Source organism: Rana temporaria, chromosome 1 (assembly GCF_905171775.1).
Source record: "Rana temporaria chromosome 1, aRanTem1.1, whole genome shotgun sequence".
NCBI lineage: Eukaryota > Metazoa > Chordata > Amphibia > Anura > Ranidae > Rana > Rana temporaria.
This window is the reverse complement of record NC_053489.1, coordinates 89,962,152-89,982,690: the sequence shown is the minus strand read 5'-3', so window position 1 is coordinate 89,982,690 and position 20,539 is coordinate 89,962,152. Positions and strand designations below refer to the sequence as shown.

Here is a 20,539-nt window from a genome sequence, read left to right as displayed (position 1 = left end):
TACTTTCACTTTCAGTTAGGCAGATAATATACGGTGCAAATTTCTTTCCTGCATCCACAAATTGCAGGAAAAAAACTTGCATGATTCCCCCATCAACACAGGTGACAGGGGAATATCCCTCCTGCCCAGCAATTGTATTCTCCCGACAAACAGTGATTATCACTAGTGGCTATTCACAGCGCTGGTCTCTGTCTCCATGGCAGCGGCGGCAGCACATATGAACCCAGTGCTAGATACTTTATGGGGCTGATGTACAGGGGGGCCAGCACAATTTGTTGTTAGAGATGGGCTGGGCATGTTTAAAATTCCACATGCCCGATCCCGCCAGGAAGCCCACACTGCACAGAGCTAATCACAGGCAGTGAGACATTTCCTGGTCCGCAGCTGCACAGATCAGGAAATGTCTCACTGGCTGTGATTAGCACTGTGGAGTGTCGGCTTCCTGGCGAGATCGGGCATGTGGAATTTCAAACACACCCGAGCCCATCTCTATTGGTTGTAGACAGTTGAGCTCCCTGCATGTTGCTTAGCAGCAGTGGAGCCTTCTCTGACATGCTGATCGGGATGCAATCCAGGTGATGCTCCTAGTGTTAAATATCAGTGATTTTATTGTTTTCTGCCACCCTGGGGGGCCCCAGTATAGTAGGAAGGGAGCTCACTGCAGAACATGTGAAAGGGTCCGTTGTGGGATCGTAGTAAAGGGCCCCAGGATATATATATAATTGCATTTTATAGTTGGCCCCCCTACTTTTGTCCCTGTCCCCCCATGTGCTCCCCCTTAATATGAAAGCTGGAGACGCCACTGATAAGAACTAATTGATTTTTTTACTTCTGGAAATTAGCAAATCTCCTGCTTCCAGCTGTTGTATTCTGACATACGAAACCCACGGCTGTCAGAATACCTTAACAGTGACTGTAGATGAAGATCAAAAAATGTTGCGTTGGAGGGTGCCAACAGGACCACCCAGGGCTCAAATTTAAGCTAGTTCATCAAAGCCAGCAGAAATTCACTCCATGTATAGCCAGCTTAACAGATTTTTTTTACCTTTTTGGCTGCAATACAGTCTTACCCAAGCATGACTTAGGCCCCGTACACACGACCAAACATGTATGCTGAAACTGGTCCGCGGACCAGTTTCAGCATACATGTTCGGTCATGTGTAGGCGCGAGCGGGCAGAATTCCAGCAAACATTTGCCCGCCGGGCCTTTTCCCAGCGGGCAAATATTCCTGGACTTGTTTTAAAACCGTCCGCTGGAATCCTGCCCGCTCGGACATGTATGGTCGTCAGTACAGACCTACCGTACATGTCCGAGCGCCCGCTGTCCCTCGCATGTGTCGAATGACTTTGACGCATGCGTGGAAGCATTTAAAAGGCAGGCCCGCCCACGTCGCCACGTCATCGTCGCGGCAACGGCGCGGACACGCCCCGCATATTGTTTACGCGCGGACTTCTGTACGATGGTTAGTACAGCCATCGTACAGAAGTCCCCGGGCAGACATGTACGGTGAAAACGGTCCGACGGACCGGTTTCATCGTACATGTTTGCCCGTGTGTACCCGGCCTGACAGGTCCCAAACCAAAAGGTACTGCAGGTCAGGAAGTTCCAAATGAAAAAAAAAACATAATGACAGCAATGATAGGCTGACCAGACATCCCCGGTTTCCGGGGACAGTCTCCAGACTGAGGACACTGTCCCCGGATCAAGTCTATCCCCGGTTTTGTCCCCAGATTGGATTTTAACAGGGGCCCAGGCAATTTCAAAGACAGTTGGCCATATTAAGGTAGGGCAGCGTAACTTTGTGCGGGCTAGCGTATGGTATTTACGCTACGCCGCCGCAAGTTAGAGAGGCAAGTGCTGTATTCACAAAGCACTTGCGTCCTAAGTTACGGCGGCGTAGCGTAAATGTGCCAGCGTAAGCGCGCCTAATTCAAATGAGGAAGAGGTGGGCGTGTTTTAGGGAAATTAAGCATGACCCCGCGTAAATGACGTTATCAACGAACGGCGCATGCGCCGTCCGTGGAAGTATCCCAGTGCGCATGCGTCGGATAGAATGCCTAAGATACGTCGAACACTGCCTACGATGTGAACGTAACTTACGCACAGCCCTATTCGCGTACGACTTACGCAAACGGCGTAAAAAGATAGGCTTGTTCTGACGTCCATACCTTGCATGGGCTGCGCCACCTAGGAAGCAGCTTTATCTTGATGCCGGCGCATCTCTTACGTAAACGGCGTAACTAATTGCGACGGGGGCACGTACGTTCGTGAATCGGCGTATCTTGCTCATTTGCATATTCGACGCGGAAAACAACGGAAGCGCCACCTAGCGGCCAGCGTAAATATGCACCCTAAGACACGACGGCATAGGAGACTTACGCCGCTCGTATCTTAGCCTAATTTAAGCGTATCTGGTTTCCAAAATACGCTTAAATTTACGACGGCGTAGATTCAGAGTTACGACGGCGTATCTACTGATACGCCGCGGTAACTCCCTCTGAATCTAGCTAAGTCAGTGCAGGATAATATAAAAAAAAAAAATTGAATTAGACACCCCTGCTCTGCAGCTCCTACTAGCTTAGGGGTGTCATTTTTTTCCATTATCTGTGCCTCTTTCTGATGATCATGTGCCGGTTGAGCTGAGTGACTATTTCTTCAGTTTCGGATGCATGCCCATTCTGCTCCCATTCACATGTTCTTCTGCCTTGGCTCAAGTCCCTGGCAAACGCATGCCTATCTCCCTGCCTTTCTCGGCAGAGTGATCTTTCTGTACTTCCCACCCAGTATTAGCCAGGGCCCGCCCAGGGAGAGAGACTTGAGAGACTGTATGGCAGGTGGCGGTGGCGACAGGCAGAGAGACACAGCTGAGCTCAGCTGACAGTGTCCAGCAGCAGGAACAGAGGGAAGTGGATCCAATCGTGGGGCTGCCAGTGCCTTTAAAGCCTCATACGCATGATCGGACTTCCATTAGACTTTTCCAGGGATTTTTGTCCGAAGGGGCGTTGGCCGTGAACTTGGTATGCATACACATGGCAGAACATTTTCAGACAACATTCACCAAACCACATGGTTTTTCAGCTCTTTACCGCCACCCTTTGGGCAACTTCTGCTATTGTTGCCTGATGTTTAACATTGGTTCTGAGCATGCGTGTTTGTACTTAAAATAATAATATGTCCCCAGATTTAATTTGAAAAATCTAGTCACCTTAAGCAATAAACCACATTTCATTGAGATCACACAATGTCTTCCCTGTTGCCTAGCAGAGGTTTGCACTAACACCTGCACTATTCATGGAATGGTAGCTTAAGAGGATACCACAAAGAAAGGACACATAGTAGGCAAAGATCAAACTTTGCTTACTGTGTGTAAAAAAAGAGAGAAACAAAAGGCTGCTAGGCACAGCTAAACTCATGTGGTAGAGAGGATAACGTCACCCACACAAAAAAAATCTAAAGGAGCAGAGAGGACAGAAGAGGCCCACAGTGCAACAAAAAGCCACCGTGGAGAGGCCAGACCTACTAGACAGAATTGACACTGATCCACGTATAATATTAAATGAATACAGAGAAACCGAGAAACACAATATGAACTTGCAGATTTCTAGGGGAAACATAAAACTTATCTATGATTGTTTTTCATTATGGAACTCCAATCATTTATTTAAAGGCACACTCGCAGTCACAAACATATGCTAGAAATTACACATACCATCCGAGCTTAAGTTAAATGTCTTTAAATGATCATGTTTAGCATTTCAAAGAAAACAGAGCCCGACTTCTTTATGAGGTTATTTTACATGTCTGACCCAAGGTGTCCTTCTAGACTCACCTCATAAATTCATTCCATAACCCTGACTTTAATGAAGTGTATACATTACTTGCACAGAGGACAGCCATATTGTGGGCTGAAATAATACTGAACCAATAGATTCACTGGAAAGTTCATTTCATGAGTGACAAAGACAGCAAGAAATGGCCTGAAAGTCCAACTCCATCTAAATGTGATTCGTTTGGGTGGGCGGATAATTTGGTGCTGATAAATTGGAGAATTAGATGTATTTATGGTGTAATTTTTTCTACTGATATCTGTTGCTGGGATAAAGCTAGTGTAAGAGCCGGTTCACACTGGGGCGACTCGTCAGGCGACTCAGCCGCCTGACAAGTCGCGTCCCATTCTATTCAATAGAACCGTTCTAATAGGAGCGACGCAAGTCGCTGCGACTTAGAAAAAGGTTCTTGTACGACTTTGGGGGCAACTCGGGGGGACTTGCATTGACTTCTATACAGAAGTCATTTTGCAAGTCGCCTCTGGAGTCGTCTTTAGGACTCCTCGCCGAGTCGCCCCCGAAGTCGTGCCGCCCCAGTGTGAACCGGCTTTTAGGGTCAGGTTACAGTGATTGTAAAGTCTTGTTTTTTTTATATATATATAAAAATAACAAACATGTTATACTCTGTTGCAGTAGATTTTCACAGAGCAGCCCAGATCCTCCTCTTCTCGGGTCCCTTTTTGGTGCTCCTGGCTCCTCCCTCTTGTTCAGTGCCCCAACAGTAGGCAGCTTGTTATATATAGGGCCCTTGAGCTGAGTCACAGCTCCATATGACTATTCAGTCATGGAGCCCTGACCCGGCCCCATCCCCTCTCTCCCCTGATTGGCTTGCTGACTTTGATTGACATCAGTGGGAGCCAATGGCGCCGCTGCTGTGTCTCAGCCAATCAGGAAGGAGAATTTTGGTTGGTTGAGACACCAATGGACATCACTGGATAGAGAGGGACCTTAGGTAAGTATTAGGGGGGCTGCAGCACACAGAACTTTTTTATCCTAATGCATAGAATGCATTAAGATAAAAAAAATTCTGCCGTCACAACCCCTTTAAGCATTAGGTATGAAGATCAGGTTCAGATTAAGGGGCATATAAAGGTAACATTAAAAAATTGGACATTTAAAATAGAGAGCAATATATCCTTAACATGGTTGTAAACCCTTACATACCCAGTGAAGTGATTGGCCTCAAGTGATACACAGGTCATGAAACAAATCCTCCTATATAAGTTGTACCTGTTTATGTAAAGCTGTCTTTCCCCTACATCCATTCAAAGTACAGAATTTACACAGGATCTTTCAGCTCTGAAAATCAGGGGGTGGACAGCTGAAGTTACATCAGTAAGGAGAGCTCTGAAAGCTGATTGGAAGCAAGGGACACGCACCTTTCACATAGCACACAGGAACAGAGCCAAGGCTGTCAATCAGCTGGAGCTCCCTCCCTGTCACTTTTTTTTCTTGGTGTCAGGAAAACTCATCAGAAGTGACTCATGCTTATAGCAGAGGAATGAAACAGCAGACAAAAATTAAACATAGTGCTCTTAATTAAGGGATATACTTTGTTCATATTTCATGTCTGAGGTTTACAACCACTTTAAGCGGTGGCGTCACTAGGTGGGGGGTGTGTGGGCCGCACCTGGTTGTAAATCGTGTAAATAATAATAATATTAATAATGAAACCTGCCTGAGGGATGATACCTGTAAACAGCAGCACCACTAACACTGCACGGTCCATACCCCTACACTGATCTGTGTTTTTGTCTCCCCAGCTGTGTCCCTCAGTGGAGCGGACCGAAGCCACCCCCCCCCCCTCCTCTCTGTTTACATTTACACAGGAGGAGAAAGTCAGAGGTACACACACCACTTTGCATATCCCTCACTGTTCTGAGGTGTGTACAGTTTGTTGTAATGCAGATGTACATGTGCTAGGGGGGTGCTATGGGAGGGGAGAGGGGGTCTACTAGCACAAGTGGAGAGGGGGGTCTATACTGATGGAGGGGGTCTGCACTGAGGGGGGTCTATACCGATAAAAGGGGGTCTGCACTAAGGGGGGGTCTAAACTGATGGATGGGGGTCTGCACTGAGGGGGATCTATACCGATAAAAGGGGGGCTGCACTAAGGGGGGGGTCTATACTGATGGCTGGGGATCTGCACTGAGGGGCTCTATACTGATGGAGGGGGGTCTGCCCTGAGGGGGTCTATATTGATGGATGGGGGGTCTGCACCAATTCTTTCTGCACTGGGTGACACCAACCCTAGTGACGCCGCCGACTTTAAGGAATGTGTCTCATCCATTTGGATACGGGTAATCAAACTTGGTTCATCTTAGGCCCTCAAGATTCACTCCAGCATTATGGTGACAACTCTATAAGGCTGGTTTCACACCTATGCATTTTTTGTGCTTTTTTGCATTTTGCAGTACAGAACGTGTTCCATAGGAAACCATGGTAAATGGACTGTAATGCAAATCTGCAAAATGCAAAAACCACTAAAAATGCATAAGTGTGAATCCAAGCCTAAGATGACTGTTGTACAGTGTTGTTACTGTTTGCTCACTGCAATACAGCTCTGCATTATAATACATGAAAACGTCACATCATACTTTTATTACTTTGGCCCCTTTCACACTGGGGCGGGAGGTGCGGTGGCGGTATAGTGCCGCTATTTTTTGTCAGATTTGTCGCGGGATTCGGCCGCTAGCAGGGCGGTATAAACCCCCTGCAGAGGCGCATTGCGGGTGGTATTGCCGTGGGTTCCCATTGTTTTAAATGGGAAGGAGCGGGGAAGGAGCGGTGAAGGAGCGGTATACACGCCGCTCCTCTCACCGCTCCAAAGATACTGCTGGCAGGAGATTTTTTTCTCTTCCGCCAGCGCATCGCCTCAGTGTGAAAGACCTTGGGCTTTCACATTGAGTATGCAGTGCAGGAGTTTTTCAGGCGGTATAGCAGTGCTCTATCTTCTGACTATCTTCTGACTAATACACAAGTGAACATTCCCACTACTGGAGTGCCCAATCTGTGTTTGTTTCTGCGGTCCATCCCATCTAAGTACATCCCATTCGCATTTAGTAATCTGCACAGCAGCACTCGCACCTTCCTTCCATAGTAGCCCCAAACACCCAATGGGGGGAAGGTTAATGCTAATTTTTATTTAAATCCTGGGACTGGATGGATAATATGCTTACACCAGCACATTATACACTATACATAGTAACTTTTCTAGACCTTAGCCATGCCTTTGAAGACATTACTTTCTGGGAACAGAAATGTTAAAGTCATTCTGTCATTCTTTTTTACAGCTATATAGCCTAGAGGTCCAAACACTTTTTTCCATGTTGCTGCGACTTTAAAAGAGATTACAAGCCCCTTTATCTTTCTAACACATGCATTTCTGTTGGCTACAGGTTACCATAAAAACTTAAAATGCTTGCAGCGAATATGTCAATGACCTAGGAGAAGGCAGATAGCTCTTCACGCACAGCTGTTTTACAAAATATTTTTTAACTGGTCTGCACAGTTCAAGCAGCTAAGCACTAATTATCTGCCAACACCACTTTCTCACTTCACCTAAAGGTGGTCAAAGATGACGGTTGAACATGCTGGTACAATTTGACCCTCTTTAGGCATCTGTTCCAGCCACTGTGCTCCAAAACATAAAAGCTGAGCATTGGTTCACGTTTGGTCTATGGAGCAGAACAGGAGAGTAGTGCCCAGCCACATCGCTATTCCCATTGATGTGCCTCGCCATCTGTGGCTAGGCATTAAACCAGTGGTCTGCAACCTGTGGCCCTTGGGCCTAATGCAGCCCTTTTCTTGCCTTTATGCGCCCCATGGGGGACTATTCTTCACACTGATATGGGGAACTGTTCCTCCCACTGACACTATCAATTGGACAAAATTCCTCCCATTGACACCAATGACTAGGGACAATTCCATCCAGTCTTCCACTGACAACTATGGTAGGGTGACCAGACATCCCCAGTTTCAGGGGACAGTCCCCTGATTGAGGACACTGTCCCCAGACCAAGTCTGTCCCTAATTTTGTCCCCAGATTGGATTTAATAGGGGGCAGGGGCAATTTCAAAGACAATCAATGCAGAATTAAAATAAAAAAAATTGAATTACACACCCCCGCTCCGCTTTGCCTACTAGCATAGGGGGGTTGTATTTTTCCCATTATCTGTGCCCCTTTCTGATGATCATGTGCTGGTCGGAGCGGAGGGAATATTTCTTCAGTTTCGGGCGCATGCCCATTCATCTTCGCTCACATTTTCTTCTGCCTTGGCTCAAATCCTGGCCAGCCACCTGCCTATCTCTTTGCCTTCCCTGGTGGAGTGATCTTCCTCCGCTCCCCATCCAGTAGTAGCCGGGGCCCGAAGAGTCAGACTTGAAAAGCTGTGAGGTGGGCGGCGACGGGCAGAGAGTCGCTGATTGTTGCCATTACTAGTAAAGAAAAAATATGTCCCCGGATTTTTTTTTAAATCTGGTCACCTTAAACTATGGAGCACTATTCCTCCTATGAATACCAATAATACGATACTATTTCTGTCTCCTACTGACCTCAGGCAATAAGTAATTGCTCCCACTGATACTTCTCTCCCCCCCCCCCCCCCCCAAGGACAGTAAACTGGCCCTTCCTTTGGGAAGTTTGGAGACCCCTGCATTAGAACATAATTTGATTTGTCTAAATACCAATGTGATAGCTGAGAGCTGAATGCATTTCAAAGCAAAATGCAGTAAACCATCTGTTGACCATCCACAAACCAAAAAGACAACATAGAAGACGAGACATTCCTCAGCACATCTTCCTTTTTAAGCTGCCCATAGACAGACATTTCCCCAGTCTGGCAGCAAATCACCTCTCGTGTTTAAGGTAAACCTTATTTTATCTGGCAAACAAAAACAGAGCAAACAACATTTTGGGAGAACACTTCCTTCTTTGTCAAGAAACAAGGAAGTCTTCCTCCAAAAGCCCATTAATCTTGCATCTGTCTGGCTAGAAAAAGAAGAGTTACCTATTTAAGTTTAAGGAATGTTCTACTGACATTCCTTGCTACTAGGTGTCATCTAATGTAAATCTTAGAACCCAAAATGAATGGTGGGCAATTAGACACTTATTTGTAGTGCTGTTTCATGTTGCAGTGGTGCACACTTGCAATCCACGTGCAATGAGTATTTCCCATGTTGGATACTATTAGGTAGATTCAGGTACGGGCGCGCAATTTTAAGACGGCGTAGCCTAGCGTGTTTACACTACGCCGCCTTAAGTAAGAGAGGCAAGTACATGATTCTCAAAGCACTTGCCTCCTTACTTAGGGCGGCGTAGTGTAAACGCGGTGGGCGTAAGGGCGCCTAATTCAAATGGGTTGGGGGGGGCGTATTTTACGTTTTTTTGTCACTGCGCATGCGCCGGGCGACTACATTTCCCAGCGTGCATTGCGGTTACGTACGCCGTACGGGCCTATTGATTTCAACGTGGACGTAAACTACGTAAATCCCGATTCGCAGACGACTTACGTAAACATTTCGTATTTGGTGGCGGGAACGGCGGCCATACTTGACATTACTATTCCACTAGAGCCTAGCTCTAACTTTACGCAGCCTATCTCTTACGTAAACGGCGTAAAAGTACTGCGTCGGCCTGGCGTACGTTCGTGAATCGGTGTATCCCCTCATTTACATATTCTACGCCGACCGCAATGGAAGCGCCACCTAGCGGCCATCCAAAATATTGCAATCTAAGATAGTACGGCGCAAGCCGTCGTATCTTAGATATGTTTAAGCGTATCTCTGAGCATACGCTTAAACATAGGTCGGCTTAGATTCTGAGTTAGGTGGGCTTATCTACTGATAAGCCGGCCTAACTCTTTCTGAATCTACCTAATACACTTATTTCCCCTAGTGTAGCCTAATGCCTTGTACACACGATCGGAATTTCCGATGAAAAAAGTCAGACGGAATTTTTACATCGGATATTCCGACCATGTGTGGGCCCCATCAGACTTTTTTCCAGCTGAGTTTAGAAATAAAACATGTTTTATTTTTTTTTGATTGAAAAAAATTCTATCGGAAATTCTGATCATCTGTGTGGAACTCCGACGGAGAAAAAAACACACATGCTCAGAATCACGTCAACGCATGCTCGGAAGCATTGAACTTAGATTTTTTTCGTCGTAGTGTTTTATGTCACCGCGTTTTGGCCGGTCGGAATTTGGTCTGACAGTGTGTATGCAAGACAGCTTGAACGGAATTCCGACGGAAAATTCCATTGGATTTTATCCCAATCGGAAATTGATTCTGATCTTTGCCAAAGTATCACACTAAGCTGTGAAACTCAGGGGAATAATCAGATCACTTACAACCACCTCAAGATTGGCTGTGGGCACCACATGGCAATGTGCCAGCAACATCTGACCTCCCTATGGCCTTTATCCCAGGATCATGGGAACTTCTTCCATTTCAATCCTGTGAAGCAGACAAGGAAGATGGAAGAAAAGGCATAGAGCATGGTGTACTGATCCCACAAAGCCACCAAAACATACACTGCTTTCACTAGAGCAGTGGTTCTCAACCTTCTAGTGCCGTGGCCCCTTGATTAAACTTCCCAAGTTGTGGGGACCCCTAACAGTAAAATTATTTTCGTAGCGTAGGTTGTCAACACCAAAGGCAAGACAAGTAATTTGTGGTCAACCTGAGAAATGCATATGGTATAATACTCCCCACACAAAATGTTCATCAGCTACAGTTGCCTCTGTTGCAAATGCCACATACGTAGTGTCAATACCAAACTGAGAGAACATCAACGCAGTATAACCTTAATAGGTAACCTAACCAATGAGCTGGTGAGTTGCAGACACAGGGACAGGAAAACTTCCCCAGCTTTGGACTGATAACCCCATAAGGAATCCCCAGACATACTGGCCTAACCTGAAAAGCAGAGTCTTGTTTTAACTGGAACACAGGCAGGTAGTCACCGCCAACTGTAGGACTTCTGCAGAGATAACACCAATAGGGATAATGAACTGAGATCCTTTGTTGCTTGGTTAACAAGAGAACTGTTCAGGATTTCCATATACAGCACAATCTAGGAAGAAAAAAATCCTGGACGACTGCACACCGTTGAAAGCATCTTTATTGATATCTTATGTGGCAGATGAAATCCAATACAGTCACTTGATGTTACAGAAAAAGCTGCTGACGCGTTTCACACCGTAAGAAGGTGCTTAATCGTGATTAAGCACCTTTTTACGGTGTCAAACGCGTCAGTAGCTTTTCCTGTTTTCTGTAAGATCAAGTGACTGTATTGGATTTCATCTGCCACATAAGATATCGAGAAAGATGCCTTTAGCGGTGTGCAGCCATCCAGGATTTTTTCTTCCTTCCTAGTTCGTTGCAGAGCCGGCACCTGTAAGTTCCTAAAAGGGCGTGTGCTTAGAGGACTGGGGCTTAGAGCAGCAATCCTTCTCTACGACACAATCTAATGGTAGATGTAGACAATCGAAGAAGAAAAAATAGGGCTGTCTCAGAAAGAACACCAGTAAAAATAGGAACATCTGCATTTGTGGGTTGACTGTGAAGACTTCCATGATATAACATATCCGGCATTAATCTGCCAGCAGTTGTTGATGGTAGAAAAACTTCCAAACAAAAACAGCGAAAAGTGTCCACTCACTTGAGGACACAAGAAACATTGGCATGGTGGTTGTGGGTGTGGTTATCCTGTGCTGCCAGCAGTTTTTTGTTGCCAGTGTCCATTTCTTCTGTAGGTGGCAGTATAACCTGACAGTCTAAAAAATCCTATGTCCTTCTATGGATGAGAGAGTAAAAAAGTTTTGGCTGTAGTTTGGTATTAAACCCAAAAGCAAACATTTTTTATTGCATTAGTTTTAAGGCTATCGTTCCTTTATTTTGATCTGGGCGGTAAGTCTGTTGTTTTTCAACAGAACAAACTGCAGATGTAGCAGTTACAGGGTTGAGACAAACCATATAACACTGACGGGGGGTGATTACACGATCAGGTTTTATTTATTTCTGTAAAACCTTTATCCCAAAAGGATAAAACATTATTGCTATAAGGGCCCTTTCACACGGGATGGATCCGTGATGATCCGCCCCGTGAACCTCCGCTTGCTCAGCGGGGATCGCTCTGCTGATCCCCGCTGAGCCAGGAGATGACAGGGTGGTCCCCGCACACTGTGAGATGTCATATCTTTGCCCTGTCAGATCTCCACTCTCCCCTATGGGGGGATCGGATAAACACGGACCGTCTGTCCGTGTTCATCCGATCCACAGACGGATGGAAAAATAGGGTTTTCCTCCATCTGCAGAATCGGAGGATTGCAGACCCGGATGAGATCGGGTGTCAGCGGATGTTCATCCACTAACACCCGCAATCTCATAGGGATCAATGTGTGTCCCCTTTTCATCTGTAAACTGATGGATGAAAAAGCGGACATACGTTCCGCATGTGTGAAAGGGGCCTTAGTCTAGGTTCACATTATGCTGGTTTCCCAGAGACCACATTTGAGCGGGCACAGCAGCCTATTCATTAGAATGGGCTGCTGTACCTATGTAGCCCAATGGAAAGGTCACTGCACCTCTTCCAAAAATGCAGCCTCAGGCCTCGTACACACGACCGAGTATCTCGGCAAAAACCAGCAAGAAACTTGCTGGGATTTTTTTTTTGCCGAGGAAACCGGTCGTGTGTACATTTTTCGACGAGGAAACTGTCGAGGAACTCGACGAGCCAAAAAGAGAGCAAGTTCTTGCTCGAGTTCCTCGACAGTCTAACAAGGAACTCGACGAGGAAAACTATGTGTTTCGCCCATCGAGTTCCTCAGTCGTGTGTACGAGGCTTCAGGAAAACTGCATAGTGTTGTGTAGTTCCCATCACACAAAATTGTCCTGCGGTTTCCAGTGTATGAGGGTGCCGTAAGATTAATGGCGCCCCCACGCATCTGCTTAACAGCAGCGCGTTGTTTCTGAGGGTGTGGGAAGGTATGCCATTTACACGCATTCTCGTGCCCGCTCAGATGTGAACCTAGCCTAACTGCTTATAAAGCGTTAGCAGGAGTTCAGTTTCAATGTGTTAGGCCCCGTACACACGACCAAACATGTATGCTGAAACTGGTCCGCGGGCCAGTTTCAGCATACATGTTCGGTCGTGTGTGGGCGCGAGCGGGCCGAATTCCAGCAAACATTTGCCCGCCGGGCCTTTTCCCAGCGGGCAAATATTCCTGGACGTGTTTTAAAACCGTCCGCTGGAATCCTGCCCGCTCGGACATGTACGGTCGTCAGTACAGACCTACCGTACATGTCCAGGCGCCCGCCGTCCCTCGCATGCGTCGAATGACTTCGACGCATGCGTGGAAGCCTTTAAATGGCAGGCCCGCCCACGTCTCCGCGTCATCGCCGCGTCATCGTCGCGGCGACAACGCGGACACGCCCCGCGTATTGTTTACGCGCGGACTTCTGTACGATGGTGTGTACAACTATCGTACAGAAGCCCTCTGGCAGACATGTACGGTGAAAACGGTCTGACGGACCGCTTTCACCGTACATGTTTGTTCGTGTGTACCCGGCCTTAGTGTATCTAAATCTGCTAATGCGTCTAGCACTCCCCTCACCCCAGATTACCAATGCTGCTGTCCAAAGGTGTCCCTGTGTTCCTTCATTCAAAGTGGAGGCACTCACATACAGAAGGTGTGCTACTGGTCACATCACCAGATGAAAACAGAGAGAGAAAAGGCTTAGAAAAAAACAAATGCAGCCACCACATCGAATGATTAGTATGCTGAAATATTTTGCTTTTTTGGCTTTCATACCGCTTTAAAGGCTAAACTCCATGCAAACAGCTAAATTCACAGTTAAAATACAATCTGTATATGAGAAATTTTCAACCAGCCATTGTATTTCTAATTATGTGCAGGCAGTTTTATGGTCCAGACAGCCCAGCCAAACAACACAGTCATATATTTAACCTCCACTGCAACAGCACTACAAATTGGTCATCTTGGAAAACTGGTCAAGAACACCCATCCTGCCTACTGACTGCATAAAACAGGAGCAGCAGCATGCTGGAGATGTCATCACTCTGCTCTACCTTCTCTTTCCTCCTGTCAGTATGTCCACTGTCAGCACATTTGTACTGTAACTGAGCCCCATTTTACTAAATACGTCAATTATTTATTAAAAAGAATGCTGGAGTTGAGCTATAACCTACACTATACAAATAAATCAATAAGTAATTCACGCTACTAGAAGATTATCATCTGTACACCTCTAATGCCCTGTACACACGATCGGATTTCTGATGGAATCTAATCCAATGGATTTTTTCGTCGGATGTCCAATGAAGCTGACTTTCATCAGTCTTGCCTACACACTATCAGACTAAATTCCAACTGTGCCAAAACGCGGTGACGTAAAACACTACGACAAGCCGAAAGAAATTAAGTTCAATGCTTTCGAGCATGCGTCAACTTGATTCTGAGCATGCGTGGATTTTTCTCCGATGGAGTTCCACACAGACGATCGTAATTTCCTATGGGTTTTTATCCATAGGAAAAATGTAAAACATGTTTACTTTTTTACACCGATGGAAAAAAAGACTGATGGGGCCCACACACGATCGGTTTGTCCGATGAAAACAGTCCATCAGTCTTTTTTCATCTGACAAACCGATCGTGTGTACACGGCTTTACAGTCTCATCAGCCTCACTGTTATTCTAAAGAGTATACTTTCCCAAAACACCAGTCTGAATTGCTGTTTTTTTGTCCTTGTTTTTTGTTTTACAAATTTCAAGAATAAAGCAATCAGAACGGTTTACAAGCCGATTGATTGCTATCAGAAGCAACGAGATGGGACGTCCCATCGGGAGACCCGAGCTACTAACCAGTCGGTGTGTCTTATAGACCCCATATCTCTCCATAAGGAGTACTTGTTACTATCTTTTGCTGTCACAAGTATTTTTTCATTCCTTGTGACAGCAATAAAAGTGATAAAAAAATTATTTAACCACTTAAGGACCGCCTAACGCCGATATACATCGGCAGAATGGCACGGCTGGGCACAATCACGTACCTGTCCCGGTCCGAAGCTACGTGACCGCGGCCATGGGACCCGCGGACCCGATCCCCGCCGGAGTCAATTTGCATGACAGGAGAGTGTGACTGGCTTTCAATGGAGCTGGTTCACACACAGTGCCGGCCCAAGACATTGTGCTGCCTGGTACCAAGAATGAAATGCTGCCCCCCCCCCCAAAAAAAATTACACCCACCAAAATGCCCCCACATCCATTATTTTATATCATGATAACTAAAGAGGACCTATCATGGCTCTATACATGTATATAGGAGTATAAAAAGGACCTGTTATGGCTCTATTCATGCAATTAGCCCCACAGTGGAGCGGAGAGCAGAACGGGAGGAGCGGTCAGGCGGCAATTAGCCCCACAGTGGAGTGGAGAGCGGAGCTGGCGGAATGGGATGGCGGGCGGGCGGCAATTTGCTGCCCCCCTGAAAGTGCTGCCTGGTACAATGGTACTATTGGGTCCCATGGTAGGGCCGGCCCTGTTCACACACCTCCAGGGCATCTGCAGTCCGAATTGCAGAAGGTCCTGTGCGTCTTCTCGCCTGTTTCAGGTGCAAAATCCGCCAAAAATTCTGACCTGAATCGCACCTAAAATGGTGAACATACACGCACCACCCCCCTGCTGTCAGCTTGTGGGAACCTGCCCTAAATCTAAAGTGGTAACCTATGAAGGCTTTTAAAGTGACGCCTATGGATATAGATGTACGTTGTTTGTAGCTGTTGCACGGGCGCGCACACAGGGCCGCTGATAAGGCAGTACAGCCAGTCCTGTTGTTCCAGGCCCGGCCCTATCAGTTTAAGAGGGGGGCCCCAGGAACCTTTAGGCCTGGTTCACACCTATGCAGTTTGCATATTCTAGGTGCATTTTGAATTTTTTAATACAAATTTTTGATCCACTGAAGTCTATGGAACCAAAACCCAGAAAAAAGCCCCTGGCCCTTTCCATAAAGTGCACAGATGTGAACGTGACCCATAAGAAATCATGTTAAGGTAGTTGTAAACGCTGTTACACAACTTGTACCTACAGGTAAGCCTATAATAAGGCTTACCTGTACGTACTGTAAATATCTCCTAAACCTGTTTAGGAGCTATTTACTGTATAAGCTTGCGCCATAGTCATCGGCGCATGTGCACTGAAGAAACGGTCCGCTTGTGCCATTTCTTCAGCAGCCGTGCCCGAAACAAAGATACGCCGCGTAACTTCTATTTTGCTCCGGCGTATCTTTGTTTTGTATCCACAAAACAAGATACGCCTGAAGCTGGGCTAGATCCGACTGGCGTATGTCTTAGTACGCCGTCGGATCTAAGGTGCATATTTACGCTGGCCGCTAGGTTCCGTCGAATTCCGCGTCGAGTATGCAAATTTGCTAGATAAGCGAATCCATAAACGTATATCCGGCGCATTTTTTTACGTCGTTTCCGTAAATAGATACGCCGTCGTAACTTCTTTGTGGATCTGCCCCCAGATCTCTCCATAAAGAAGACCTGTCATGGCTCATGCTATTACATGTTCAAAGCTTGGACAGGGGAGAGGTGGGGTCAAGGGCGGGTCAAAGGGGACACCAAAAGTTAGGATGATTTCTAATGCACAATTATAAAATGGCTAGGATGGGACAAATTTAGATGGGGGGGGGGGGGGGCCCAATTGTAGTCTTGCCTAGAGCAGCACTGGAGCAGACAGTTATGACAACTTTGCTTTAATGAGTTATACATGGAGTAAGAGTTGTAATAAATGTCCATAGCACACCTTGTTTTCATGGAGTGGAGGAGGTAGATGTCTAGCCTGCCCCCAGCTGATATTCCCTTTACCATCCATCAGCAAAGCTAAATGTATTTGGATAAAAGGCGTGTGACCCAGACATCTGGCACCAATGTGCCTTACACACCGGCAGTCAGATAATAACAATCCCTCTCTATGCTCCCCTATGGGCTCCCTCTAAACTGCACGACTGGAAGAAATTAGCGCAGCCAAAATATCAGATTGAGAGAAAAGAAATAACATTACACACAGGTATGTGATCCTCTGGACTATATCTTCATTTCCACTAAGAAATCTCCAGTTGCTGTTGTACTACTACTACCAACATCCCCTGACAGCCAGTTCAACAACAGCTGGAGGTGTCACCTAAGATTGCATCCATCAGCTGGGAGACAAATGGGGGGGGGGGGAAGCAGGTTACGTCAATACATTGGCAGCATGGTACCTCCAAACTTCTATTTAAACCTCCAGCTGCCAAAAGTAGAAATAAGAACCGCTAATAACTAAATAAATTATTCTTTACAGTCACAGCACTGACTAGTTGGGTTTGGGGTCCTGCAGATCTCTGGCACCCACAAAGCATGTTTAGTTAAGCTCAACACGACTGGAAAAAGGGGGGAGGGGGGGTTCAACCTCACATAACCCCTCTATATAGACTGAGTCTCCTATGCAGCCAAAACGTACTCTACCTATGATCGCTGCACTCCTTCAACTCACATAGACAAATCTGAGATCCCAAGTGGCCAGAAGGAAATCAAAACCGCACTAACATCTCTTTGATTAGTCTATTAAGAGCTTAACATATCCTAGAAGAGCATCAGACGGAGCGAACACGTTCATGCTGCCCCTCCGAGTCCAGACACAAGCTATGCACTTGTCTGACTTCTTCAGCAGACTTCTCTCTCTTTTTATTTTTTTTACATGAAGCATAAATGTTGGCTTCAATTCCACTTCTGAAGCACTGGCCTCTTTTTTTATCTACTACTGCTGAGCAGCAAATGGATTGCAAGCTTTTTTAACATTATTCAGCATTTAATCAACTAAGCTCATAGACAAAATAAGAAGTGAATCAGTGCAGAAGTACTGAATACATTGCTGGTTACCTTCATTAATAATACTAATAATCACTGACATTGCAATGACTGCAAAATAGAACAGGAAAAATAAATAAAAAAAAACACTTTTATGTGCACTGGAATTCTAGAAGATGTAAAATATATAAATAATAACCCATCCACATCACACAGAAGGCAGCAAAGGCATAAAATAATTGATAAGGAATACATAAGATCAGAGATTGGCAGTGCTGGATACATTGCATCAATAGATAATAACAATCAATGATCAACGATTGACTACACTGACAACTGTGCTGTGGATACATCGTATAAATAACGATTAATAATGGCTGCATTGCATCAATACATGATAATGGTTACATTGAATAAATGATACAAATCAATGACCAGATATTGCCAACACTGAATGCAATGCTGGGGTGTCATTGCATCAGGAAAGAGTTTTTTTTTTAAAGAACATTAATCAGAGATTGACAATGTTGTGGTGGCATTGCATCACTAAAAATATCAATAATCAGAGTTTGGCAATGCTGTGGTGACATTGATTATTGATTTGTATTATATATTGATACAATGTCACCACAGCATTGCCAAACTCTGATTATTGATTTGTATTATATATTGATACAATGTCACCACAGCATTGCCAATCCCTGATTATTGATTTTTTTATTGATGCAATGTCACCACTGCATTGCCAATCTTTGATTATTGATTTTTATTATATATTGATACAAAGATTGGCAATGCAGTGGTGACATTGCATCAATAAAAAAAATCAATAATCAGAGATTGGCAATGCTGTGGTGACATTGTATCAATATATAATAAAAATCAATAATCAGATATTGGCAATGCTGTGGTGACATTGTATCAATATATAACAAAAATCAATAAATCAAAGATTGGCAATGCTGTGACGACATTGCATCAATATAATTTTATATATATATATATATATATATATATATATATATATATATATATATATATATATATATATATAAAAAATCAATAATCAGAGATTGGAAATACTGAAAGCAATGCAGTGGTTACATTGTACCAATAAATATTAAAAATCAATGATCAGAGCTTGAAATAATGTGGTTACATTGCATAAAGGAAGAAGTTTAAAAAAAAACAATAATCAGAGATTGCCAATGCTGTGGTCATACTGTACCAATAAGTCATTGAAAAAAAATCAATAATCAAAGATTGGCAATGCTGTGGTCATACTGTACCAATAAAGTATTTAAAAAAAAATCAATAATCAATGATTACCAATGCTGTGGTCATACTGTACCAATAAGTCATTGAAAAAAAAAACACAACAATTAAAGATTGCAATGCTGTGGTCATACTGTACCAATAAAGTATTAAAAAAAACAATAATCAGAGATTGGCAATGCTGTGGTCATACTGTACCAATAAATAATCTAAGGAATCAATAATCAGAGATTGGCAATGCTGTGGTCATACTGTACCAATACATTATTTAAAAGAAAAATCAATAATCAGAGATTGGCAATGCTGTGGATACATTGCAGCAATAGGTAATAACAGTTATAGTGTGTAAATAAATAATAAAAAGTCAGTGATCAGAGATTGGCAATGCTGTGGATACATTGCAGCAATGGGTAATAATAGTTATAGTGTGTAAATAAATAATAAAACGTCAGTGATCAGAGATTGGCAACACTGAAAGCAGTGCTGTGGTTACATTGTATCAATAAATAATCCTAATGGTTACATTGCATCCATAAATAATACTAATTGTTACATTGCAGCACTACATAAGGCTCTGCAAAGCAGAAAAGGAAATGTAGAAAAGAAAAGGACTTTTCATGGCTGTAGATGGAAGTGCTTGCAGTGCAGAAATGCTACTAGTAGATGTCATAGAAGTCAATGATCAGCCATGAGCCTGGCAGGGGAGAAGGCAGTGCTGGGCTCCTAGAAGGTGACCAGTAATGGTATAATAATAATAATAATGATGAGAATAAAAGTGACAGTTGTCATGTGACCAGTGCCCCCCTGAGGGTCAGTGGCAGTTGTGAGTGTCCATAGAAGAATACTTCTTACCGTTCGCATGTTGTATGAGTGTGGTGAGGAGACAATGAGTACAGCCTGCTGCCCATTCACTCAGTGCAGAGAGCACACATCTCCTGTAGCAGCAGTAAGTGTAAGAGCATCATCCAGCAGGTCTGTCCTGGTGCCACCACCATCCTTCTAGCAGTGCACAGGGATGGCACTAGGACTGGGCACAGTGCTGCTGCTGTGTATGGGCTGCTGTCTCTCTCTCAGCCTTGCCTGGTAATGAGTGGCAGTACATGTGTGTGCGGAGAGCGGAGTGCAGAGAGCCCCGTGCAGGAGCTGGAGCGGACACTCATAGCTCTGACCGGCCCGCAGCCAACTTTACTTCACACAGTATTTTGGCAGCTCAGCAAACGAAGGGGAGAATGACGTCACAAGTGCGCATGCGCGGCCCCGGCTCGGAGGGGGTGGGGGGGATGGGGACAGAGGGGTGCGAGCAGGGGAGCCCGGTGCACGGTGCCGAGCCGGGGATGAGCTCCTGATAGGCGGATGGACTGCTCCTGGATGCCGGGCTGTGCTCTGCTCCTCTCCTCCTCTACACGCTAGCCTGCAGTCCAGGATTTCCACTGTCCCTGGAAAGGTCTCAGCTGTCCGGGCTGGACGGAGGGGTTAAAGGCACAGGTCACCTTTACCAAGATGCCAATAAATGCACCAACAAATGTGTGTTGCTTGAATTTTCGCATTGAAGGCTGCAGA

General features: G+C 45.2%; 1 protein-coding gene across 1 annotated transcript in view; it reads right to left on the bottom strand.

Annotated features, from left to right (window-relative positions):
- Positions 1–20,185, bottom strand: part of ADAMTS6 (ADAM metallopeptidase with thrombospondin type 1 motif 6) — a 397,790-nt gene extending 377,605 nt beyond the window's left edge. Inside the window, exon 1 of the mRNA XM_040340248.1 lies at positions 19,832–20,185. The gene's annotated coding sequence lies outside the window, so the exon portion shown is untranslated. The remainder of the gene's footprint in view (positions 1–19,831) is intronic.
- Positions 20,186–20,539: the final 354 nt, after the last annotated feature.